Here is a 12568-nt window from a genome sequence, read left to right on the forward strand (position 1 = left end):
CAAATCAGAAAGCCTTAATGTCCTTGTGCAACATTGCGTAGTTCATTATAATAATACGTACTATTTGTAAGAATAGTGAAGTGAAGAAAACCAACATCCAAGTGACAGATAAATCTATGGCAGAAATGAATGACACTTGTCAAGAGACTACATAGTTTGTTATAAGGTAGTTAGACAGCAGTTAGTCCTTAGCTTAGTGAGAAAGTTTTGTAACAAGATATAACAGTTTTGTAAACTGTGAAGAAGATATGAACAATAACAAAAGTCATTCCTTTCTCTCTAAACCTGACTCTCTCTAATTTCCTCTTCTTTCTTCTGCGTTCTATATCTTTTCGTTAAGATTTCTGCAGTTCTTACATGGTATCATCGCCATAGGTGAATCCAAAGCTTCCGCATACTATCTGATACATATATTTCTTTCTCTCAATCCTCTGATTTGTTGATTTTTTGAGATTTCTGGGTTCATCAAAGTCCCAATTCACAAGATACTCGCCTCCTACACAGTTGCACACCAACTGTTCGATAAAAGTTCGAAGTAAAGAACTCTCTTGTTGTTGCAACAATGGTTACCGCAGCTCAATTGCATATTGTGCAATCACCCATTACAAGTCTCATCTCTACTGTGTCGTCTTCTATTACAGTCAAATTGGATGACTCAAACTATCTTGTATGGAGTTTTCAGATCAATCTTCTGCTCAACAGTCATGGAATTCTTGGTTTTGTTGATGGGTCTAAGCAATGTCCACCAAGGTTTCTTGATGAAGCGAATATTGAAAGGGTTGAAACAGATGCCCATCAGGTTTGGAAAATGCATGATCCTGCTCTTATGCAGCTTCTCATAGCTACATTGTCATCTACTGCGATTTCGTGTGTTCTTAGCAGTACAACTTCTCATGCAATGTGGACAAATCTCAAAGAAAGGTTTTCTACAGTTACAAAGACTACCATTTTTCAGATGAAGACAGAGCTTCAGAACATACAAAAAGGGTCCGATTTAGTATATGTCTATCTGCAAAAGATCAAAGATGCCAGAGACCATCTTGCTGTAGCCGGTGTTCGATTTGATGATGATGACATAATCATCCTTGCTCTCAAAAGGTTGTCTGCTAATTATAATACATTTAGGTGTGTTATTAGAGGCAGAGAAAATGGGATTTCCCTGAAAGAATTTCAATCACAGCTTCTTGCTGAAGAAGCTATAATTGGACAGTCTTGTGAATCTTCCTTGTCTTTTGGAACTGCAATGGTTGCAAGCACTCAATCTGAAAAAGGAAAAGCTCTTAGTCTTGATCACAGTTCATCTCAGTCTCAGGGATTTGACATAGGGTCTTCAAGCCAACGCTACAGTCTCAATAGAGGATCTACTTTTAATGGATTTCACTCTGGACAAGGGTCATCTTCTCCAAATGGCTCTGAAAATTTTAATGGCAATTATGGCAATTCATGGTCTTCTGGGGATACAAGAGGACACATTACAGAGGAAAAGGAAAAGGTAGGTTTCAGTATAACAATGGTCCCAGATTTCACTCTCTACCATACAATTCTAGTCCTGGAATTCTTGGCGCCCCAAAAGTTTTTCAACACACTTGTCCTGATCATCCAAATGCGATTCCCACTTGTCAAATTTGCAACAAAAAAGGTCATGTGGTTGCAGATTGCTTTCAAAGGCATAATATATCAACTACTGGACATGGAGCAGCTATTCAGTGTCAAATCTGTTGGAAGTTTGGGCACTCTGCTACTCAATGCTATCACAGAAACAACTTTGCATATCAAGGAAGACCACCCTCAGTTAATCTCACTGCGATGCAAGCAAGTCACAGTCCTTCTACATCATCTGAACAGTTCTGGGTTGCGGATACTGGTGCCACATCTCATATGACTTCAGAGCTTGCAAATCTTGATTTGGCTACTCATTATCAAGGCACAGATACAATAAACACTGCCAGTGGTGCAGGTTTGACAATTTCTAATATTGGTACATCTACACTGCAAGCTCCTAGCCATATCTTTACATTGAAAAATGTGTTGCATGTTCCTAAACTTTCACAACACTTATTATCCTATATCAACTTTGCAAGCATAACAAATGTAGATTCATATGTGATGATATTTCCTTTTAGGTTCAGGACAAAATCACAGGGAAAATCCTATTCAAGGGACTATGTAAAGCTGGCTATTACCCCATTCCGTTTAAATCTCCACAGCAGAAACCACCTGCATCATCCACATTACATGCATGCTATCTAGCCAAACCAGTTACTACAAGCTTATGGCATCAACGCTTAGGGCATCCCTCAAATACAGTCACCTCTGCAATGCTACAACACATCAAACCTTCTGCCCTCACAGATACTTGTCAAAACATTTGTACTCTCTGTTTGAAAGGCAAATTTACAAAATTATCTTTTTCTTTTCCTACAACTAAGTCTATAAACCCATTAGAGGTTATTCATAGTGATGTATGGGGACCTGCCCATGTGATGTCATTTGAAGGGTATAGGTATTATGCTAGTTTTGTTAATGAATGTACTCGATACACATGGATTTTTCCATTGAGAAATAAAGCAGAAGTTTTTCAAATCTTTGTTAAGTTTCATGCATACTTAAGTACCCAGTTTTCTGCTCATATTAAAACCTTCCAAAGTGATGGTGGTGGTGAATATACAGGTCATCAATTTCAACATTTTCTAACAACCAAAGTCATTTTGCATCAAAAATCTTGCCCATACACTCCAGAGCAAAATGGATTGGCATAAAGGAAACATAGGCACATTCTGGAAACTGCCATCACCTTATTGCAAACAGCTACACTTCCATCCAAATTCTAGTTCTTTGCTTGTTCCACAGCCATTTATTTGATAAATAGAATGCCTTGTCTTTCTTTAAAAATGCAATCCCCTTACCAGTTGTTATTTGGTCAATCTCCACCTCTTACACACCTCAAAGTATTTGGATGTGCTTGTTATCCTTTATTAAAACCTTATAACAGCTCCAAACTACAACCCAAAACAACAACTTGTACATTTTTGGGATATCCAGCCAACTACAAAGGTTTTCTCTGTCTAGATTGGATCACAAACAAGATCTATATTTCTAGACATGTTCTTTTTGATGAAACACAGTTTCGATACTCCACCACATCATTTGCTATACCTTAGATGTTTCCACCAACATCCAAGTCATCACTCCATTCATCTGCACCATTCATACCATTAGTTTCATTGCATAATCGAGTCACATTACCATCATCTCATCTACATTCATCTTCATCTCGAGCCTCAGAGTTCTTGAGTCCAATTTCATCTAGTGCCACAGATTCATTGCCTGCATCTACAACCTCAAAGTTCTTGCAACCACAATCATGTACTGCTTCAGAGTCTATTCAACCATCTTTCCTGCATCATTCAGCTCCCCTGTTACCCTCTTCACCCATATAATCTAGCCCTCATGCTGTTACACAGTTCCCTATCCCTGATGATCCTGATTTCCAACAAGACCAACTAATTGTTGATCTTCCCATCCATATGAATCTGCATCCAATGCAGACTTGTTCCAAGAGTGGCATTGTCAAAAGAAAGGCTTATTCTACATCCGTGGCTATCACCTCACCACAACTAGAACCCAAAACATTCAAAGCAGCTGCAAAAATGAAAGAGTGGTAGTCTGCTATGCAAGAGGAAATTGCTGCTTTACATTCTCAACAAACGTGGTCTCTTGTTCCTCTTCCACCACATAAAAATCTTGTTGGTTGTAAGTGGGTGTATAGAATCAAAAGGAATGCAGATGGTTCCATCTCCCGATACAAAGCACGGCTCGTTGCAAATGGGTACAGTCAAGAGGAAGGCATTGATTATGGTGAAACGTTCAGTCCAGTGGTTAAACCTACAACCATTTGATTGATCCTAGCATTGGCAGGACAGTTTCATTGGACTCTTAGACAACTGGATGTTAAAAATGCATTCTTACATGGTTTACTCCACGAAGAGGTGTATATGGAACAACCTCAAGGCTTTCAAAGTTCTAGTTATCCCTCCAGTTATGTGTGCAAGCTTCAAAAATCTCTATATGGTCTAAAACAAGCTTCTCGAGCCTGGAATGAGCGGTTCACAAGCTTTTTGCCCGGATTGGGTTTTCAACAGTCTCAAGCCAATCCTTCTTTATTTGTTAAACACACATCACATGGCACGATTGTTCTATTGCTTTATGTGGATGATGTGATTCTCACAGGGAGTGCTTCTCAATTGGTTTCAGATGTTATTACAGCTCTCACAACGGAATTTGATATGAAGGATTTGGGAGTTTTGAACTATTTCTTAGGGCTATAGATTCAATATACTTCTGATGGCTTATTTGTTTCTCAATCCAAATATACCAAGGAGTTAGTTGACAAAGTTAACCTTCAAGATTGCAAACCTTGTGCTACTCCTTGTTTTCCCTATCACAAACTGCTCAAAGATGATGGGAAACCTTATCACAGTCCTGACCAGTATCGAAGTATTGTTGGCGCACTGCAATACCTCACGTTTACTCGTCCTGATATAGCGTTTTCAGTTAATCAAGCTTCCCAGTTTATGCACAATCCTATAGAATCCCATGTCATTGCAGTCAAAAGAATAATTCGGTTTCTCAAAGGCACTTCGGAGTATGGTATTAGATTTCAATCAGGACCACTCTATCTGTAATTCTATTGTGATGCAGATTGGGCTAAAGATCCCAATGATCGAAGGTCTACATCTGGTTTCATTGTGTTTCTTGGTTCTAATCCAATTTCGTGGGCTTAAAAAAAGCAACATACTATTTCTAGGTCCTCAACAGAAGCTGAATATCGAGCTCTTGCCATCACTGCAGCTGAGCTTGCCTGGATACGCCAATTATTCTGTGATTTTCACATTCCTTTACAATTGCCTCCCATGATTCATTGTAACAATGTTTCTGCCATCGCTCTATCCACCAATCCAGTGTTTCATGCTAAGTCCAAACATATTGAAATAGATTACCATTTTGTGCGAGAACGAGTAACAAGAGGAGATCTCCAAATTCAACATGTTTCTTCATCTGATCAGTCTGCTGACATATTGTCTGCGCCATTATTTCAGTTGCATTATGGCAATCTCATGCTCAGCTCCTACAAGCATGAGCTTGAGGGGGGATGTAAGAATAGTGAAGTGAAGAAAACCAACATCCAAGTGACAGATAAATCTATGGCAGAAATGAATGACACTTGTCAAGAGACTGCATAGTTTGTTATAAGGTAGTTAGATAGCAGTTAGTACTTAGCTTAGTGAGAAAGTTTTCTAACAAGATATAACAGTTTTGTAAACTGTGAAGAAGATATGAAGAATAACAAAAGTCATTCCTTTCTCTCTAAACCTGACTCTCTCTCTAATTTCCTCTTCTTTCTTCTGCGTTCTATATCTTTTCTTTAAGATTTCTGCAGTTCTTACACTATTTAGTGAACTCTTTGGGTTGAATATAATTTACAGAGTTCGACGGAAGCAAGTCAACAACACCTAATTATGACCGAACTATTGTTTATGACATTCTTTTTTTGTCACATGTCAATTGTCCTCCTATAAAAATAGTCTTGAAAGCATTTTATATTTTGGAAAACAAAAAGATTCAAGCAATTTTAGATGGCAAGTGAAGTGATTTTTGTATACCATTTTTTTTCATACATCCTTTGTTTCTGTTTTTTAAAACATACAGTGTGTCATGTTTTATATGAGTCCACATTTGTGTGTGAGACATTACATTTTTTTTTCTTTCATACTTTGTTTCAGTTTTTTAAAACATACAGTGTCTTGTGTTTCATATGAGTTTACATTTGTGTGTGAGACATTACATATTTTTTAGAAGATGTGTTACATGTACGATATAATTGATGTGTCTGTGAATTCAAGGATAATTTTTTAATAGAAATATTAGGAAAATCCAATTTTAGTTTACCGCATTGTCCCACGTCTCTTCAATAAAAGTGTGATCTCGTGGTGTACCCTAGCATATATAATTTTTTTTGGAACAAACAATATTGATTACACTAAGGAGGAGAGGCGGGAGGTGAGCTTAGTCTCACAATGGACAAGCGATAATGTGGTTCAAATTCGCCTTTTGCAAGAATCGAACCTAAGATCTCTCATTTACAAGTGAAAAGGAAAACCACTAGACTATAGTATTAAGTGATCTCCTAACATAAATTTTTAATCATTAATGTAATGCACATAAATGTGGTATCTCTAGCATTACTGAATCTCATTTTTGATCCACCTGTCGTAATAGTAAATGACATGATATAACTTGTATAACCCATATGCAATTATGACCGTGGATAATACAAGTTTGGTTGATAATACTTAAATCAAGGGATTTTCCCCAATGATTGGGTTAATAATGTTGAACAATGTAAAAGTCTCATTTCGAAAACTTGATAAATTAAATACAACTTGCTTGAGGTCTTTTGTAATAAAAATTTAGACTTATTAGATTGCATATATAGTTAAGTGAAGATAATATCACTAATTATTTATTATTATTAGATTGCACTTATACTATGACATGTGGAGTAATCTTATACTTGTGTCACATGGTCAGTGATAAGTGGACATGACAAAAATCATGTAAAGTGTAACAGAAATTAAATTTCAAGGAGTTAAAAGGCAAAATTTGACACTGAAGAAAAAAAAAATATTAAAATCAAATTTAAGGAGGCATAGAAACAATAGGGATGGTTTAATATCCTTTAAAACTCAGTCAATACGGTTACACCATCATTTATCATTTTTCTTTCTTTTTTATTCCTTAACTTCATTTATACTGAGAAAATGATGAATTAAGCTAGTTAAACTACACATAAAGGCATGATTGTTGAACTACATTTGTAGTCTTACTCTCTTCCACTAAAGCAAGGAAAATGAAATTTCCTAACAGTATACTTTTAAGTACTAAAGTTCGTAAGCAGCAGCAAATAAAATGTTTAATTCGTGACCTTCATGAAAAAGGAAACGAAAGGTGCGAATGAATATCGTGATCAAATATATACCACAACTTTGATAAGTACTACCAAACCTAACATTATCACGATGCATGTGTACGAGGCTCACGTGGACCCTAATTCTGTGTCGCCACTTAGCCCCACTTCCCACACAGCCGGAAAATCGGCAAGACTTTCAACAAAAACGAGTGGACAGTACAACTTCTGTAACTTTCATTGTGTGTGTGTTTGTGTTTTTTTTTTTTTAATTGAATGGTTATGGACTACTTATCGTACGAAGAACAGCAACCCTAAACCTTAACTTTCTCATGTGGACCCTAATTCCATGCATCTCTTCCTTTTTTTTCACATACATACGTAGTACGTGTAGAGTTTTCATCACCATACAGCTCTATAAAGCATCTCCGGAAAATTAAACAAAATTCTAAGAGTGATTAGAGAAACCAAACTTTACAAGTTATATGTGAACTATTAAATAAAAGGGAAATAAAGCTCACCAATACAAGTAGATCCTACCTAGTCCACACGTTGTCTAAAAAATATAGCATTCCAAGCAATTTTTTTTAATTTTAAGCTAAATATGTGCTTGGATTTATGTTGTATCCATTTGGCTAGCCATTTGTCGTATTCCAAAAATTAAATCCCTCCAAGGAAATCCGGCCGCAGGTGTAGGAGGTGGATCCGACCCACCATTGCGGGTATAGTCGCACTAGAGGGCATAGTCCTGGTATGAGAAGGAAACCCATGAAATCATGGGTTGTTGCTTGCAAAATGGTGGGGAGGAAAGGGAAATATGGATGGCGTCGGTTTGCGCTAGAGAGAGGAAGAGGGAAAAGGAAAAAAGAAGGGTCGTGATTTTCACACACCCTTAATTACTTTTCTCACATCTCTCTATTTTTTAATACTTAATTGGTATCGTACTATTTAATCTTTTATATATACCCTACTTACTTTTTTATGGTAATTAATGAAAGATTAAATAAGAAGAGGTATATATGAAAGATTAAATAGTAGGATACCAATTAAGTATTAAAAAATATGAAAGGATCTGAAAAAAGTAGTTAAGAATGTATAAAATCACAATCCGAAAGGGAAAAAAATAAAATAAATAAATAACAATATGGGCACCGTCACATTATGTTGTGTATTAATGTACTACAACAAACAAATAATTTATGTATGTGCAATTCTCAATTCAATGAATCAAGTAATTAATGGTTTCTCATAAAAATAAATAAATAAATAAAAAATGAAGGATAATACCACAGAGATTAAATTTGCAAACCAAATGATGTGTTATCAATAGGAAATAAGCAAGTTAATTGACACTTAGCAATAATTCAATAATAAACTTTCACATCATATGATTTATAAAATTTAGTTTAAAATTTTGATCTTACTAGCATTAAAAAAATATATAAATTTTCAAAAAAATACTAAAAGTTGGGATCACTGCATGATCGGGCCGGTTAATTGTACGTTGAGAGTTTGAATTTTCTTCATTATCAATTTGCTTTTTCATTGACAAATCACATCCTAACATGATAATGACTTTGGTCAAATCGTGGCCATTCAACAACTAAGATATTTTCGGATCGAATGAGGATCTTCTTTAGAATTTTTTTGTGAAAATTTCAAATATCTTCCAATCACATATGTTCATCATACATTGTACGATCAGTTTTTATCGTGTACTGTTTATATTTAATTTTAAATAAAAAATTACAATAATTTCTGATCGCATGATGTACGATGAATAAATATAATTAAAAAATCTATAAAATTCTCACAAAAAAGATCCGAATATGATGCTCATTCTTTTGGAACGGTGAAAAAACGAGGATACTTTATTTTTCTTGATCTTACCTTTTCTCTCTTCCGGTCCGGATCTGGTAGCAATTTGCATGCCTTGTGCTTGTGTTCTGGTTTCCAACTGATCAATTATTATAACCATGATTATGATTACTTAACACTGTTACAATGTCCACCTTCTTATTTCTCCCCCCTCTCTATATATATACACCCCCAATTCAAAGTAAAAAGAGAGCAAAGTTATTTCCACACTTACCATTATTCCTAAAATAGCCTCAACAGTCCAATATTTTTTTTTACTTGAATCCACCCGGTTATCCATTCGTTAAACTCAATATTGAAGAATTTATTGGTAAGTTCATCGCTTCTCAATTTCGCAACCTTTTAAATCTATAAACTAAGCCTTCAAGCATCTAATTAAAACAAACAAACAAAACCAGAGACAATTAATCTTTTGCTCTTTGAAGACCAACTTTAGTAAGCTTTTTTATGGTTTATTAAACTCTTATCTAATTTTGTCGACCAAATCACAAAACCCATCTAAAGAGTACCTAAATTGATATCCGTGCTATTGCCGACAAACCCAAAGTTTTAATTTGTTACACGTTTCTCACCATTTGCATTTATATCATGAATCATTTCTTAAATTCAATAATTGTATAATATGTTTGCTCAATCGAATTTCTCTTCAATATTAATTGTGATGTGAGTTGCAAACACCTAAATGAAGCAGCAACTTAAATCTTGGATCTTTTGCTTGATTTTGAGTTGGGTTGTGAGGACCGGTGGTGCATCGGAAAGAGAGACGCGGAGAAACTCTTTCTTTATATTTTATTATGTCTCCTTCTATGAAATTGTGCCATAAGGTAAACTTTTTATTAAAAATTTCATTAAAACGTGTGGAATAATAGACAATGAGTGATGGGACTGAGATCCTCGCTGGATGTCTTTTCTGCGGATTTGACAGACCCTTAAATCCTGGTCGTTCACGCAAATCAAACAGCCATAAATAAATCATGAAAACGACGCAGGAAGAAACTAGAAAGGGGCGAGGCTATTAACTACATTAAGAAAGAATCAAAGAGCAATAAGGATTGTAGGAAAATGAAGAACTTGAGAGAGAAATAATTAAGAGAGAGAGTAAACTGTATGAAGTGTATTCAAACATGATGAAATGGATCCTCACAATTACAAAGCTTTTATACACACATATATCTAACTTAAAGTTTCATTCTTACACTTCTAACCGACTAACTAATCTTTTTAACAATTTAACAGTTTTGGTATGACATGACAATCTCATTAACTAACTAATGTTGAGCTGTCATTTATTAATACTCAACAAAGGCAACCTTGTTTCGTGTAAAAATAAATAAAAAGCTTATTTCTGATCGTTTGATTTGTGTGAACGGCCAAGATTCAAGGATTCGTCGGATCCGCATAATTAAAGAGACGTGGAGATGATCTGAGTCCGAGGCGGGCATAATTACGATTATTTTATTTATAAAAAAAAATTCAGTTAATTTGACCACCTTTGAACTTTCCAAGTCATCCCCTAGCCGTGGAATGGTTGCCGCCAAAATATTTCGCCTAAGGTAGTGTTGCACATGTTGAATATTTGCTGGATCGAAAGTAATACCTCTTGAATTTCATACAAATTTTTTTGTTGAACGAACGATATTATCTACTCTAAAGGGGAGGAGATAGACTTAACCTCACAATGAACTATCAAAAATGTGATTCAAATTTGCATTTGACGAGAATCGAACCTAAGATCTCTCACTTACAAGTGAAGAGGAATAACACTAGACTGTAGTAATAAGTAGCTAAATTTAAAATAAAAAAAAAACTTCAATGTAGCTAATGTGTCATAAAAGAAGTTTTACAATTGTTTTAGTCTAAAGTAAGGTTTTCAATTGCACTGTTCAAATAAACAGTCTTGACGTGGATTTTGAGTTATTTACATAATTGCCACCCCTTCAACCATGCACGTGTCGACCATCATAGAAAGGGTGGGGATGGAAACGCACTTCGTTTTCGTTTGCTTCCTAAAACCCGAAGCTTCGATTGCATCCTAACAAGAGTTGGGGAACGGGTGTCCGTTGCAGAGAGATGGTACTAGCTGAACAGAGTTTCTCTCTGCAATTCCTCTCCCACAGGCCTGAACCTCAACTATGGAGGGAAGTTTGCTTCTCTGTCTCAGCTGGTTCTCTTCTTCACCCCATTTAAAACCTCATCTCTCTTTCCCCTCTTCTTCTTCCTTGCTATTCGGATGATCCCACCTTCTGGGTTTAATCCCCATTTCTCTCTCATCCCTAACGTGTGCATGTCAGATCTCCGTCCCAAATCCTGGCCCAATAACACTTCAGAGGTAAAGTTCAACCTTCGTCCCGTTTAGTTCCTGTCCAGAATGCAGATTAGAAAAAGATGAATCAGAAATGTCTCATGTATGTATGTTCTCTGTGTAAGGTACCTCGATTAACGACGATGATATCGAAGAGAGGCTCAAATCACAAGTTCAAAGGCTGAAAATTGTGCGAATACCACGTGATTCTCAGATCCAAAAGGTAAGGTAAAAATCTGACACCTCCGAAAATGATTTGACAAGTAAAATATTATATATTAAGTTGTCTTCTCCCCAATTTTAAATATTTGGAAATGACCCGAGAAGGGTTAGGATTTCTCTAAACTTCCTATGTAATAGTGTCCTGGATGCGTATGTAGGTTTGATATATGATGTAAAGAACATGTTCTGGTCTGAAAGCAAAATTTATTGTTGATATATACTTACAAACATTATAATGAAGAATGTGAATTATCAAGCGATAGAATCACAGAGAGTTCGAGGAGGAGGCGAAGGGTCCATCCAATCCTCGCGAAACTTCGATCCAACTACTAGAATTTTACTGTACAACCAATCCTGCCATGGAACGAACTTCAACCGCTCCAATCATTCGGTACTCTGCCTTTGGCGTTAATCCTGATCCACAGAATCGCATTAGTTTGATGCACCGAAGAAGAGGGCTAGTATCCAAATCAATGTAACATCACAACCTATTTTTATGACTAATTCAAATTTTGACATCATGAGTAAGCACATTAACCATAAACAATTCCACCTCAATACAACCAGATCAGTGAGCGAGTGGCAATGACGAAGGTGTACGGAACAGGGCCATACGATTTCAAGCGCCACCATGTCGCCGAGTACCCGCTCGAGTACCCGGTCAAGGCCAAGCCCGGTTCGGCGCTTCCTAGCTCGATAACGCTGTCGGAGATTCAGCGGGACCAGCTCACGATGATTGCCGCCGATAATTGGTCCAAAACTCTAGACGCTTCGAAGCCCAAGAAGCCCAGAACAGCAGCTTGCCATTTTAGCATGAGAAAAATAAATATTTTTCACCACCCCATCGATTCAAAATCCCTAATTCAGAGACCCTATTCAAAATCTCTAATTCAAAAAGTCCTAATTCAGAAATCCTAATTTCAGAAATTCCTAATTCAGAAACCCAAATTCAAAATCCCTAATTGAATTTGGAATCAAACAATGTGTATGAACTTTGGTTGAGTTTATTGCAGGAACTTCTTACCTTGTGCAGTGAGGAGGAGTGCGGACTAAGACAGAGAGCTCGATTCAGGAGCCGGATTCAGGTGGTATAGGCAGTGGGTGAAGTAGCGATTCAGGTGATGGATTCACGAGTGAGGAATGAGGACTGGTGTGGGTAGATTCGGGATTCAGACGACGAATTTGGGTGATGTCACTTA

At 36.4% G+C, this 12568-nt stretch overlaps 1 long non-coding RNA gene across 3 annotated transcripts; it reads right to left on the minus strand.

The window, feature by feature from the left end:
* Positions 1-10614: 10614 nt before the first annotated feature.
* LOC108866855 lies at positions 10615-12529 on the minus strand. Of its 3 annotated transcripts, none has more exons than XR_007260709.1 (4): positions 12394-12529; positions 11923-12254; positions 11595-11783; positions 10615-11328 (listed from the first exon to the last, which is right to left on the minus strand). It is a non-coding gene; the product is annotated as an uncharacterized LOC108866855 (long non-coding RNA). The 3 variants fall into 3 exon arrangements; XR_007260708.1 differs by having other exon boundaries at positions 10615-11204; positions 11277-11783; XR_007260707.1 differs by lacking the exon at positions 10615-11328 and having other exon boundaries at positions 11725-12254.
* Between the last annotated feature and the right edge of the window lie 39 nt (positions 12530-12568).

Source organism: the organism of the source record quoted next, unplaced genomic scaffold (genome assembly GCF_019419815.1).
Source record: "Pyrus x bretschneideri cultivar Hongxiangsu unplaced genomic scaffold, Pyrus_bretschneideri_v1 Contig33, whole genome shotgun sequence".
In the NCBI taxonomy this organism is placed as follows: domain Eukaryota; kingdom Viridiplantae; phylum Streptophyta; class Magnoliopsida; order Rosales; family Rosaceae; genus Pyrus; species Pyrus x bretschneideri.